The sequence below is a fragment of the Theropithecus gelada genome, chromosome 5 (genome assembly GCF_003255815.1).
Source record: "Theropithecus gelada isolate Dixy chromosome 5, Tgel_1.0, whole genome shotgun sequence".
Classification (NCBI taxonomy): domain Eukaryota; kingdom Metazoa; phylum Chordata; class Mammalia; order Primates; family Cercopithecidae; genus Theropithecus; species Theropithecus gelada.
This window is the reverse complement of record NC_037672.1, coordinates 63,843,693-63,857,044: the sequence shown is the minus strand read 5'-3', so window position 1 is coordinate 63,857,044 and position 13,352 is coordinate 63,843,693. Positions and strand designations below refer to the sequence as shown.

Sequence of the window (13,352 nt, the reverse complement as noted above, 5' to 3'; positions counted from 1 at the left end):
ACAGAGTGAAAGGCCCACAGTGAGTGCCATGTTTTGGTTACTGGACCCAGGGCCTGAGCATTCTTGGCAGTGAATGTGCAGTTGGCTTTTGAATATCTGATTTTTGTGTGTGTGTTTATTGGTTTCTTCTCCATGTGAAGTTTTATTTGCTGAGGACTTGACTTTTCTCAGTCCTCTGGTTGTATTATAAAAATTATTATAAGGCCAATACATACTCATAGTAAAAAAGTTCCAACGGAACAAAAAGTTATACAGTGCACTGTAGACTGTCCCACTAGCACCAGTCTCTCTTCACAGGAAACACCACCTATTGATTCTTGAGTCTCCCTCTAGACATTTTCCATGTGAACACATCCATATATGTATACATGCATATATTTTTTTTCTTGAATGGGAGTATAGTATGTGTATATTTTAGCCTTTTCACTTGCTAATCTATTTTGGAGATCTTTTTGCATTACTACATACAGTTAACTCATTCCTTTAAATGGCTAAGTGGTACTCCATCTTAGGGATATTCTGTTCTTCACTGATTTTCTCATATACTTTCCTCTGTTTCTCAGACAACATTCCTCAAGACAGGCATTTAGTCAATCTCACACTTCAGCTGGTCTTGCCTGGAGGAGGCTCAGTTTTGCCCTGGGAAAGCAAGCTTGTGAGAGCCTGGGAATACAGTTGCCTGTCACCATCTGCACCTCCCTTCAACCTCTTGGCTATGAGGGGTGATATGTGTTTTTCTGTTCACCAAAGTCAGAGCTGCAGTGGTGGCTTCAAGAGGCAGTGGAGCATGGACAAGTGAGTGGGAGGTTGGGTACATCAGTGGTGAATACTTAGATTGGACATAATGAAGCAGAAAATCAAGATACTGCGCTGTCAAAATTTTCAAGGTCAGTAATGCTGCTCGCTCTCTCTTTGTGTCAAGTTAGCACAGGGGCTGATTCCAGCAGCTTTGCCTGTTCTCTCAGGCAGGAGGAAGGCCCCACAGCTTGTAAAGCCCATCTCAGGAAGAGCCTGCAGACTCCCAAAGGAAATTGAAATGTCAGTTTTAGCCTGACTTTAAGCAAGAGTGCTAAACTTTGGACAAGATAAGTAGTTTTCAAACTTCTTTTAGAAGGGGAACCTATTTTTCCAATGAAATCTCTTACTATTCCCTGTATATAAAGGAGATAAAAGTGGAGCTTTTTGGTCCACTTTTGGTCTTTACCCAACAATTCTAATCACTTGGCATCTTCTCAGAACACAGATTGGAAAACAACAGTCTAGACAGCATATCTTTTCAACCGCGAGTTAAGATGTTATCTTTCTTCGTCTTTAAATAGAATTTAGACATTATGAAGGGTTTCTTCTTGGCATATAATTTCAAAGCGGAAATACCTTCCATTTGTCCTGTTTAAAAGGGTCTGCTTTTACTTTACTAAGTCAAAGGGCAGCCTGTTGGTTGAAGATAGGATGGATCACTTCGGTTAACTTTTAGCTACAGAAGGAAAAGTTAATAGTATCCAGACTGGGGGAAACTAGCTTGTAAAGACAGCAAGTCTTTATACAAATTCCAAAGCCTGTGAGATTGATTACTTTTAGTGTTTACTACAGCCGAATGATTAACTAGAACCCTGACACTGAACCCGTATGAGAAATGATTTATGCTCTGAGTGCAGAAAGATGTTTTCATGTAACTATTGGATTTCTTATTGAGGTCTTTTAAACATTGTGGATCTTGGGGACACCCACTGCTTACAGAATTTTTATTTTGTTCTGCATTTTATTGTCTTATGCCAGAGGCCAAGGCCAACCTTATAGTATTTATTAAGTTTGGTTGGTCAGGACTTCCTAGGGGATTCCACTGAGTCTGTGGAAGAGGAGAATGCTTCAAGCTGTCTAAAGTGAGATTGCTCTGAAATTTTTCACCACCACTAATGAGATAGTTGGTTTTATGATTAATCAGTTTTTCTAACTAAAGATATACCATGCTCAAAAATACTGAATTATACTGTATTTATTTGGGATTTCAAAAATGAAATGTGTGTATGTTGATCAAAACTGGAGCCAACTTTCAGGGAGGATTTTTTTTTTTTTTTTTTTTTAAAAACACCTCCGTTATACCTTAAGGTTTTATTGTGGATGAAAAACTCCCATTTCCCCAAGTTGGAATAGGATACTTTGTTCCAAAATATTTATTGAGCATCTACCATGTACCAGTCATGGTTCTTGGTCATTGAGCTATTGGTAGTAAACAGAGCAGACACAACTCCTGCCCTCAGTGAACCCTCCGTCTCATCATTAGTAGTCAGTTGTTAAACAATCTGGTGAAAAGTCACTTGCCCCACCATCCACAAAAGATGTTGTCTGAGGGAGGCCGTATGTTTCACGGTAATGAAACCCATCATTTTGGTAGGAAATTTCATTTTCTATGCATTCAAGGTAAGGCTAATGGAAGTCGAAGATCATGGTCTTGCCCTGAGTATAAGATAGTAACAAACAGGTTCTCAAAATGTGCTATTATCTACCTGCAGGTGGAAAAGTAAGACATTTTCTTAAACATACACATTCCTCTAGGTGTAGTGCATACTTACAAAAGAAAAAGCATTCGGTTGCAATTCTCTGATGATAAAAAATATCAAGAGATTGGAAGAGTAGCTGATGAGGAGATGCTTTCCCTGGCTCCCCAGAGCTGTGGATTTCTAGAGCCTTCATCTTTCTTATCTTTCTATTATAACTAGCAGAGTGCTAAGGCCTAACAGCTGACCTGAGTAGTTAAGAATTCTTACTCTTTCTTAGGGAGATATTTTAATTTTTAAGGTAGTGCATGCCTTTGCTTTCTTTTGTAATAATCATATTAGTCTGTAGATGGAAGGAATCAGACTTGGTCAACTACTGTTCCGAACCAGGACTGATTCTAAGTGACAGCTCAGATGCTAAGTCAGTATTTGCCTAGTTGTGTTCTGTGTCATGTTGTACTATAATTTGTCGTACTATTATGCTGTATTTTAGGAAAATAAATGTCAGTGTTGACATTAAGAGAGGTTGACGTCTGTGAATAAATTTGAATTGGTGTCTTCCCTTGTGGATTCATGTATTTGGAGTGCTATCTTCTCTGTGGTTTTTAGAAAGTCAGGGTGTGTCTTAAGGCACTTTTCCTGCCCTGTTCACAGGAAAAATTGAGGTGCAGGTACGAGAGTGAGTGGCTTAAGGCAGCTGAACATATGGGGATCAGGTTGAATTTCTCAACAGCGTGCCTTTGTTTAGGGCCATAGTCTGCTTATTCTGGGCTCCCAAAGAGACTAAAGTACTTGCTGATTTTAAATTGATACAGGCTTTAATTCACACCTAATTGCTGTATCAAGTTGTGTACATGTATTTTCTCCCCAACTAGAGACAAGCATTTTGAATTCAATAAAAGACTCTTCTTTTGCACTTTTGTGTGTGTTCTTCATTTCATGTAGGCTGCTTTTTATTTATTTATTTATTTTTTGGTATGTAATACGATATTTGCTGATTGATTGAGAATGGCCCAGAGCTAATAACTTACAGTTCATGACAGATTCAGTTTTGGAGAATTCATTGACTCATTCCACAGACACTTGTTGAGGTCTCACTGTGTGCTGAAGCACCAGTGGGAATAAATAATTTGCTCCTTTGGTTGGATCTAAATCTGTCTGTCAGCAGTAATGTATTGCATATGATATGACTATAAATGGATAAGCATTTCCCTGGAAAATCGGTCTCATTACCTGCAGTCATGTTCCATCAGCCCTCGTCCTACTCAGTTTACCGCCTAAATGTAGCACAGAGCTCTCCCTTTTTTCCTATCCTCAGTGACCTGGCCTGAGCTTGAGCTTTTGTGATTGCCTGCCTGGATTGTTGCTGTAGTGTAACAGCTCTCTTTCTATCAATTTGTGTTCCTGTCCCACCCATTCCCATTTTCCAGGCTCTTTCACACTAATGCTGCAATGATCTTCCTAACTTAAAGACTTATCTTATCCCTAGAGGATTTTGTCCATGGCATACAAGACTTTCTGATAGCCTTGCAGTCTTCATTCCCCCAACCCCTCACCCTCTGCCTACTTTGTGTCTGGGAGTGTCCAGCGTCAATATCTACCAGACTATGAGCTCTCTGAGGACAGGGTCCATTCATGTGTATACCTCTTTGAAATTCTGGGATCCAGAATGGGGCCGAGAATATGGTGGGGTGGTAAAAACTTTTGTGGAATTGAATTGAATTTTGTACACCTTCTGAAACTAACAAGATTTTAGCTTGTTAACAAACCAGATTATATCGCCTTCTGTCTAAACACTTAATTCTTATTTGATGGGTTCAGCATTGTTTGTCGAAGCACCCTGTGAAATGGAATATAGACGGCTCTTTCCTCTGACTGCTCAATAAACCTCCAGAAGTATATTTAGAACATTTGGCACTTGAAGAGTGTTAAAGACTGTCTGTATATTTCATAAGGCTGTCCTCCTCCTCATCTGATAGGAGGAGGTGGTATTAATTTCTAAAAATAATAGAAAGACAGAGTAAAGCCAAGAGAGTCTTCAACACTGTGTTCTTCAAAGTATCTTTTGCCTTTTGGCTATCTTGAGAACAGAACATGAAATAATTTAGCAGATTTTTCAGTGTTTCTTGAATCTGCTTTAATTTTCATAAGTTTTCTCTTGTCATATTCTGTGAATCTTTTCATATTCTTTATAACATTGATTTTAGCATTTATCCAGTGATGTTTAACCAAAGTGTATGGATTCAGTGTTATTTCAAGATGTCTCTTGCCCAACTCGATAAAATTCTTTATACTTTTTTCCAGAGTCTTTTGTTCAGCAGAAATTTTTGTCTATCAGAAATTTGTGTTCAGCGGAAATTTTTATTTGTAACAAAATTTGGACTGCAGATTATTCACTATGATTTGCTGTCTTTACAGCCACTTGTAATTTATAGTTTTTTTTCTTTTTCCTATTTCATGAGGCTAAGAGACTGCATGCAGATGAGAAGCTAATACATGGCATGATCTTTATATTCAGAAATGACCCTACTCACTATCGGGGTTGGTATCTTGAGTTGTGTTTCATGGACACACACAGATAATTTGTTACCTACAGTCTCTGTTGATCTCATTCTCTTCGAACTAATGGTGCACACTTTGGAGGTAATTGTATTGTCTCTGTGTAAAGAAAAGGACATTGAGGTTTAATGGATTTAAGTAACTTGCTCAGGATAACCTTGGTCTATTTGTCTAAAACCCATTTAAAATATTTTTGTCATGGAATTTTGTTCTTAAAATGAAAAATAACATTTAAGGAACTGTCATATACCCACCACCCACCTTTTAACACTATTAATATTTGCATGTTTTAAGGCCCAGTCTTCATCACTGTACTGTCTTTACACGTAATAGGCTAAAGAAACTCAGTTGACACTGGGGAGATCAGAAAGTATTACATTTCTTTTCAGGCTCATTTTAATTGGATTCATGTAACCATTTAAAATCATTCTTATTGTGATTATTTTTAAAATCCACAAAACTAAGAAAATCCATTTTTAATCTCTGGAGGGAAAAAATGCAAAAATAAGCAAACTGGAAATCTTAGCAGATGGGTAATTAAAAGCAAACAAAGCAGAATTATCCGAGAGTTACTATGCGCAGTTGCATGTACTAAAAATGGGAGATTAAGTATGCCTAGTCCTTGATAATCTAGCAGCAGATAATTGATTTTGTCTCTGGACCTTCTCCACTCTGTGGTCTCCTGTGCTTCCTTCTACCATTTTCCTGACTGAGCGAGGGTTAGAGGCAGTGGAGTAGCAGGAATGACCCCATGTGACAGTCTCCTTTAATGATTGGCATTATTTTTGAGTCAGGCATAGGATTGCTTTGGTTATTCACACCACTTCTCTGCTAACTTCACACAGATAATAAAACATTGATTCAGATAGCTGCTTTAAACTATAAAACTCTAGGGCCATGGCTTGGCCATCTTTGTTGTCCTAGCACCTAGGACACCTGACTTTCAGTAGGTTTTCGGTGATGTTTGTTGGCTGGAACAGAACCACCCTAAGATGATACGTTATTGGTTGAGAGCCTACATGTGGACTGCTTAATTTTTAAGCTGGATTAACATAATCTAAACCATAATTTTTTTGGCATGCATTTAATGTAAGAAAAAAGATTGTTATTATTTTGAAAACAAACTGAAAACCGAAAACAATTAAACTGATCTATTTTTGCTCCAAACACATTGCCAAGAATAAAGCAAACAGTGTAAATTGTGCTGAAATGGGAAGGAAAGAAGACAAAATCTAAAGGGAGAGAAACATGATAGCTAGAAAGCAGAGTTATTTTTCAGAACTATTATTTCTGTTGTGACCTTTTCTTCAAGTTAACTGATAATACATACAGTGAGTTGCTTTTTCTAATATGGAAACCCATGGCATTCTAGGAGCTTGTTTATAACCCCCTGTGAAGAGCAGGCAGTGAGGAAGAAAGCTTCATTATGCATTTTAAACACTGTGCTTCGTGTGGTCAGATGAAATGTTATTCTGCTTGTACTGTGGTATCTTTTACATCTGAGCAAACATACCTGGCTTACTTTCCGCAACTTCCCCCTGTCCTTTTTCTCAGTTCAGGAAATCGATTTAGTTGAATTTTTTGTGTGGGGTGAAATCCATGGACTTGTAGAGAGTTGGTGAGTGGGCCATCAATGGGATCTCTGTTAGCTCATTTTTCATCAGGGAGATACATTTCTTTCCAAAAGCTGTGATCTAGGAGAGTTGCCAAGCAGCTAGAGTTAAAAAAAAAATACACAAAAACAGCAAACAATGTAATTCTTTCACATGGCGATCTCTCCTTTGTGCTCATTATGCTTGCTGATCGCTGACCAGTTCTAAAATAGAGTCCATGGGTTCTTTTGCCTTTGGCTGTTTCTGGGCTCTTAGACACTTAGTCTCACAGCTTGATTCCAAATAATTGTCCACTGACAGTATTCAAAGGGCAGAAGTGCAAGACTCTCTTTTTGAAAGGTGGGACTAAATTGGAAAACTATTGAAATTCATGAAATATGTCTCAGGTTTACTTTTGTGAGCTTAGCACATGTAAAACATTTACAAAGCTTTAATGTCCATAACTGAACATGTGTGTTCTTTTAATCGAAAGTCCTCATTTTTTTTTTTTTTTTTAGATCCCTGCCTATCTCTTTGACAGGATCTATAGTGGTGGCTTAAAACCCAAATGTGGTCTTTCTTTTTGCCCTCCAGATCTTTGTGAGGGCTAGTATGAAACAATCCAATTAACACAACTTGGTTTCATCTGCTTTATTTTGTGATTATCTCTTGGTGACCAGAGCCAGCCCTCTCGACCAGAGGAAGCAATGATGCCAGCTGGTCAATGGGGGTTATTTTAGTCGTGAGTACTCGAATGTGTCTTGTGTGTAAGATTCCTTAAAGAGGCTGTTGTTTTTCTGTGATCTAAATAAGACACTGTTCCCAGGTAACTTTGGGTCTAAAAAATGACCTCTTTCTTGGGGCCTTTCAGATGATTGAATTGAATCTAAGTGTTACGCACTTAGCAAAAGATGTCTAACAATCACTTCGGGGATCTGGAACAAATGTGGTCTCAGTTCAACTGTGTTCCTGTCAGAATACCCCTGTGGTGACTCCCTCCTACTACGTCGGCTCCAGAAGGGCAGGATGGAAGACCCCTGCTGCGGCCAGCAGTGCTGTTCCATGTCCTTTCCAGTGCACCATCCCCTCTGCTGCTCAGGGTCAGGATGCCCACACACTCCCCTGCCCAGCCTCTGAGTCTCAGTCTCCCCTTCTAGGTCACCTTTGCATCTGTGCTCTCTGCTTGCTCTGTGGAAGTTTCTCTTTTAAGCTCTGTTGAGTGAAAAGAGTGATCACTAGTTATGGTGCTCCAGGAACATTCGATAAACTAAATTCTCATGACTACATTGCAGTCAAGAAGCAAAATATTTCTATTTTGCCTTGAAATTATAGCATGTGTTATACTTTTCGGCTTGCTACAATAAATAGGCTCCAAGCAAATGGCACTTGGGTTCTTCTGATTTCAGGTTTTTGTGGTAGCGAAACTAAGTTTTCATTTATTGTTTCTCCTATGACCTCTTTACCCAAAGGAGGCTGATCTCGGATTCTCTGGTCTATTTAACTATGCCACTGCTGTTTCATCTTTACATCTCCTGTTGGAGCATGGCTGTTGCATTGACATGGTGACAAAGTTATGATCACTGTGTTTTTGGTGTGGGTGTCCAGTAGTGATGAAGAATAGCCACATATCGTGATTGGAATCAAGAGACATTGCCTGGGATCTTTACTGTACTTCACTGCCAATTAGACAGTAGCAGGAAATCTTTGATATCAAGGGCAGCCCCCTCAATCATGTCTCATGGCATTCAGGCAGCAGTGCCATGTGTCGCACATATTTGATGCTTGTGTGATCGGGTAGAACTCATTAGTATGTGGGTAGGCACAGACTCTTTGGGCCCTCTGCCCTCTGAAGAAAGAAAGTACAGCACTCAGTGGATGAATTCTTCAGAGAAAAGCTATCAAACTGGAATATAAACTAACTCCTTTGAAGTTCCACTGGAGGGGAACTTGATGTATTTGGAATATGAAGGTTGGGCATGGAAAATACAGAGGAAGTGACCAAGGAAAGCAGATAGAAAAAGTGGGATGGTGTGGATACAAGAGTGAGTCTTTCTGGAGTAAGAAAATGAGTGGCTCCTGTGCATTGTGTGTTGTTTGAGAATAATATAAGATAGGGCTTTCATGTTGCTATGGACTCTATTCTGGAACTCGTTAGAACAATTGTAGGAGATGCTAGAGAAAATGGAAATTCTTGTAATTGTGACATTGTTCTTGACCATGTGAGTCATGACTTTGTAAAGTTTGCAGTAATGATTCCAAAAGCTTGATATGATTTACCTTTAAAAATGACCTAGAACTGGCCAAGCACGGTGGCTCACACCTGTAAAATTCTAGCACTTTGGGAGGCCGAGGAGGGAGGATCACTTGAGGTCAGGAATTCGAGACTAGCCTGGCCAACATGGTGAAACCCCATTTCTACTAAAAATACAAATTTTTGGCCAGGCATGGTGGTATATGCCTGTAATCCCAGCTACTTGGGAGGCTGAGGCAGGAGAATCACTTGAACCCCGGAGGCAGAAGTTGTGGTGAGCTGAGATCACGTCACTGTGCTCCAGCCTGGGTGACACAGTGAGACTCCATCACAAAAAAACAAAACAAAAACAAACCAAAGCCTAGAACGAATTTCACAATTATTCCTATATTTTATTACTCTCATTCAGAAACATTTAGAGTGTTTTCCCTCCATGGGAGAGAAAGGGTGTTCCAGGGAACGTACATCATTTCCAACCTCTTCTCTGTGCTACAAGTCAGAGTGGGTATCTACTGCTGTGAATCAATGTGGCAATTATCATTTATTTATAGTGCCTGTGATTTGTGATTTTATAGTTTTTAATTTACCCATAAGTAAATTTTTAATAAGGAAAAAGGCAAGAATAGATGAAAAAAGTCGAAGTAATGTGTTTATATATCCATGGAACATGAAAAAGTAATACTTTTTAAATGTTTCTCTCAGTAAGAATACAACGGTTCTGTAAGTTACAAACTAGAGGACTACAGGTCAAGCACGTCAAATGCAGCCTGCAGTGCAGTTTAATTGGGTTCGCATAGTGTTTAAAAAATTTGGAATCTATTGCCAACATACCAAACATGCAGATTTCATAGGAAAATCTGACTTTCTGATTTCTCTTGAATAGTGGGAACGTTTGGAAACGCTAGGCCTGTATTCCCATCAACTGGATGTGTTTCGTAGTTTTGCTCATTGGACGGGGCATATGCACCTTTGTTTGCCAGTGCCCCTACAATGCTGATTTTGTAAGTACTGGCTGCTTTGTTTAGGCGCTGGAGTGTATGATTCCTAATTAGATCACTAAATCGAAGGTAGACAAAGTAATAGAATTTTGACATTTATAATAATCCTGTTAATAATGTTAAACACCTATATATGCTATGTATTATAATTTTAAAAAACAATAAGGTATATATTTCCATAATTAGAATATTTTATTTTCTTATAAAGCCTCCTTTTAAAAATCTTTCAATGGCTTAGTTTGCTACCCAGATGCAAACATGAAATGACATAAGCCATTTAAAGATCTACAAAAAGATGGGCTGGGCGCAGGGGCTCATGCCTGTTAATCCCAGCACTTTGGGAGGCTGAGGCAGGCGGATCACCTGAGGTCAGGAGTTTGAGACCAGCCTCGCCAACATGGTGAAACCCTGTCACTACTAAAAATACAAAATTAGCTGGACATGGTGGCGGGTGCCTGTAATCCCGGCTACTATGGAAGGTTGAGACAGGTGAATTACTGGAACCCAGAAAGCAGAGGTTGCAGTGAGCCAACATCATGTCACTGCACTCCATCCTTGGAAGACAGAGCGAGACTCTTTCTCAGAAAAAAAACAAACAAAACAAACAAACAAAACAAACAAACAAAAAACTATAAAAGTATAAAAAACTTTCCTTAAAAGAAAAGGAAAGTAATAGAATTATTTTAATTAAAAGACATAATCACATTATTTTTAATTAGAATTTATCTTTTTCAGATCTCTAATCCATAGGTCATATTAATAGTGTGAGCTAGTTTGCATATGTAAACCCTACTTTATTGTTTTGTATGACAATACATATAATTTAGGCTCATGGCGAAGATGTTGGGTTTGGATACTACTCTGTCACATACAAGCTGTGTGGTCTGGGCAGTCAGAGCTTCTCTATGCCTTGATTTTCTCACCTGTGATGTGGGAATCATTATAGCACCTCCCTTGGATGATCGTTTTGGTGATTAAATGGAATAATCTAGACAGGGCAGTTGATTCAGTGTAAGAATTCAATAAGTATTCAGTCTTATTATTTCTTAAAAAAGTCTAGAAATAGATGTTATCTACTTTGTTACAACTTTTAATATTATTTGCCAAAATCTTGGTGCAATATTGGGAGTATGTTGGGCATGCCTGCATCTTCTGTCAGCAGCAAGGGTGTTAAACTGTGCTTTATTGTGCCATTGCACTCCAGCCTGGGCAACAAGAGCGAAACTCTGCCTCAAAAAAAAAAAAAAAAAAAAAAAAAAAGTGCTCTCCTACAAAATCCTAACTTCTAAAATTTCATCTAGTGCCTTATGCCTTCATCTGCAAAATGAGGAGACTTCTCCTCACCATCCACCTTGTAGCATAAGGCAAAGTAGAAATTTTGTAGTGATAATTGAGACTATTCATAGAAAGCTGTTATAAAGACTTTGCCTTCTATAAATAAATTTGATGAAGATGAATTTAGTTACCCACTTTCCAATTCCCAGCTCTATGCATTTTTCAAGCTTTGGTAATCGAATATAAAAAAGCATAAGTATAAAGTTGTGGCCAAAAGTTATGCAAACTACTAATTTACTGATATGAAAATATACTTTGTCCTTGATGTGTGTATTGTCTTGTAATTTTAATATGATTTTTCCTTGTGTTGATGTTGACTTCTTGCTGGAAGAAGGGTGGAAACAGATTTTACTCCTATGCCTGAAAGGATCCACAAGAAAAAGGTTTTTCAATCAGTATACGTGGGATATAGCACTAACCGGGGGAAGATGCTGCTCATCAATAGAAATTTATAATTATGTATTTCCATCTTGTTTGGTCTCCCAGAAAAATTTGGTTTTAAGTGGGAAGAGATAGAAACGGTACCACAAGAACTATTTCTTGGCTTTGAAATTGCTGTTTTCTTGCACTGCAGGAATGCCACATTGCTGAGCAACCACTGTCCTTTCTGAGGAAACAGAAAGCAGTAATTCACTGTTGTAAATGAAGATTGAGTGTGATGGGTTCCATTTGAGGAAAATGTCCTTTTAAATGATTGCAAAAACACAAATCTATCTCAGCTGTAGGGTTTTCAGTGTAGAGACTCTTGTAAATTTTGTCTGGCTGCCATTGTCCTTGTTGTTACATTTATTCCATTTCTGTCACTGCCTGTTAGGTGAATGTTTTGCTTTTATCTGATAACTTCGGAAACAGGGAGTTATTTCTCTTGAGGCTGTGAGGCAGGAGTGTCTTTCAGGAGCTGGTTCATTCTGAAGTATGAAGCTGTTTTTCCTGAAAAGAAGGTAAGTTGTTAGACATGGTTTTAGTTCCCTGCTGTGTCAGTGTAAACCATCGTGTACTGGGGAAAACAATAAAATGGAATTATCTAAGACAGGAAAGTTCAGAAAGGCATTCCAATTGTTTTTATTGCTAACTACTAGAAAACAATTTGTTTCTTTCTCTCTAACCTTCTCTAGACCTGAGTATGTGGGGGTTGGAAGCCTTCAGTGTTTGAAGTGGTATTAAACAAGATGCAACAGGCAGATGACACACAGTTGTTACTGTTGCACGTATTGCTGTTCTCTAGAAAAATACACCCAAACCTCAGATGACAAAAGAGACAATAAAGACATTGTTGTTTTAGTGGAGGCTGTTGGAACATTGCCAAACTCTTATGAAAACCATTTTATTCCATGTTTTCACATTCCATTTTTATTCACCTTTTTATGAGTAAATTTACATGTATAGATTGTAGATATACAACTCCACTTAATTTATTTCTCATTCTTTGAAAATTTTGGCTTTTTCTCCCTATTAGAAAAGTCCGCAATATTTCCCAGTGTTAAAGAAAAAAAATCCTCTGTTTTAATTAAATTTTGGGGTCAAAGATTTCACATATTCTCAGGCCCAGTTAATTGAATTACCTAATTATTCCAAGAGTGGGTAATATTTAAAATGGTTTTATTAGTGGAGATCCACAACTTAGGGACTGGTTTCCTTCTAAGTTATGAGCACTTTCTAAAAGTTGTTTGGGACTCAGAATGCCACCCCCTGCCCTACCCCACAAAGAAAACAATATTTTAAATTATGATAAATGAAAGTTAGTTTTCCATCCTAATCCACAAATCTTTGTGACCCACACTGGGGCTGATCTATAATGCTGTGGTTTCTTTTTTCTTCTTTGGAAAAATTAATGCCAAGTCACAACGTGACATATGACTTCCTTCATAGCTCCAGTGTTGAAAAAATAATATTTTGTTTTCCCTTTGCCTTGGACTGTTAGAAGTTTTTCTCTCCTTCTCTTCCAACAGAAGCAGTGTAAGGAGTTCTGATTCATTTTTCTCTTTTCAGTGCAGGGACATGAAAGGAGTTGGGCATGGCCACATCTGATAAAGATGGCAGCAGAAAGAGATTTTTTGCTCTACTTGTCAAACCTCCCATGCCCACTGCCCCTACCTGCTGCCTCGATAGTGAGGATTACATT

General features: G+C 38.4%; 1 protein-coding gene across 1 annotated transcript in view; it reads left to right on the top strand.

The window, feature by feature from the left end:
- FRAS1 (Fraser extracellular matrix complex subunit 1) overlaps nucleotides 1-13,352 on the top strand; it is a 464,327-nt gene that overhangs the window by 77,396 nt on the left and 373,579 nt on the right. The window lies entirely within an intron of this gene.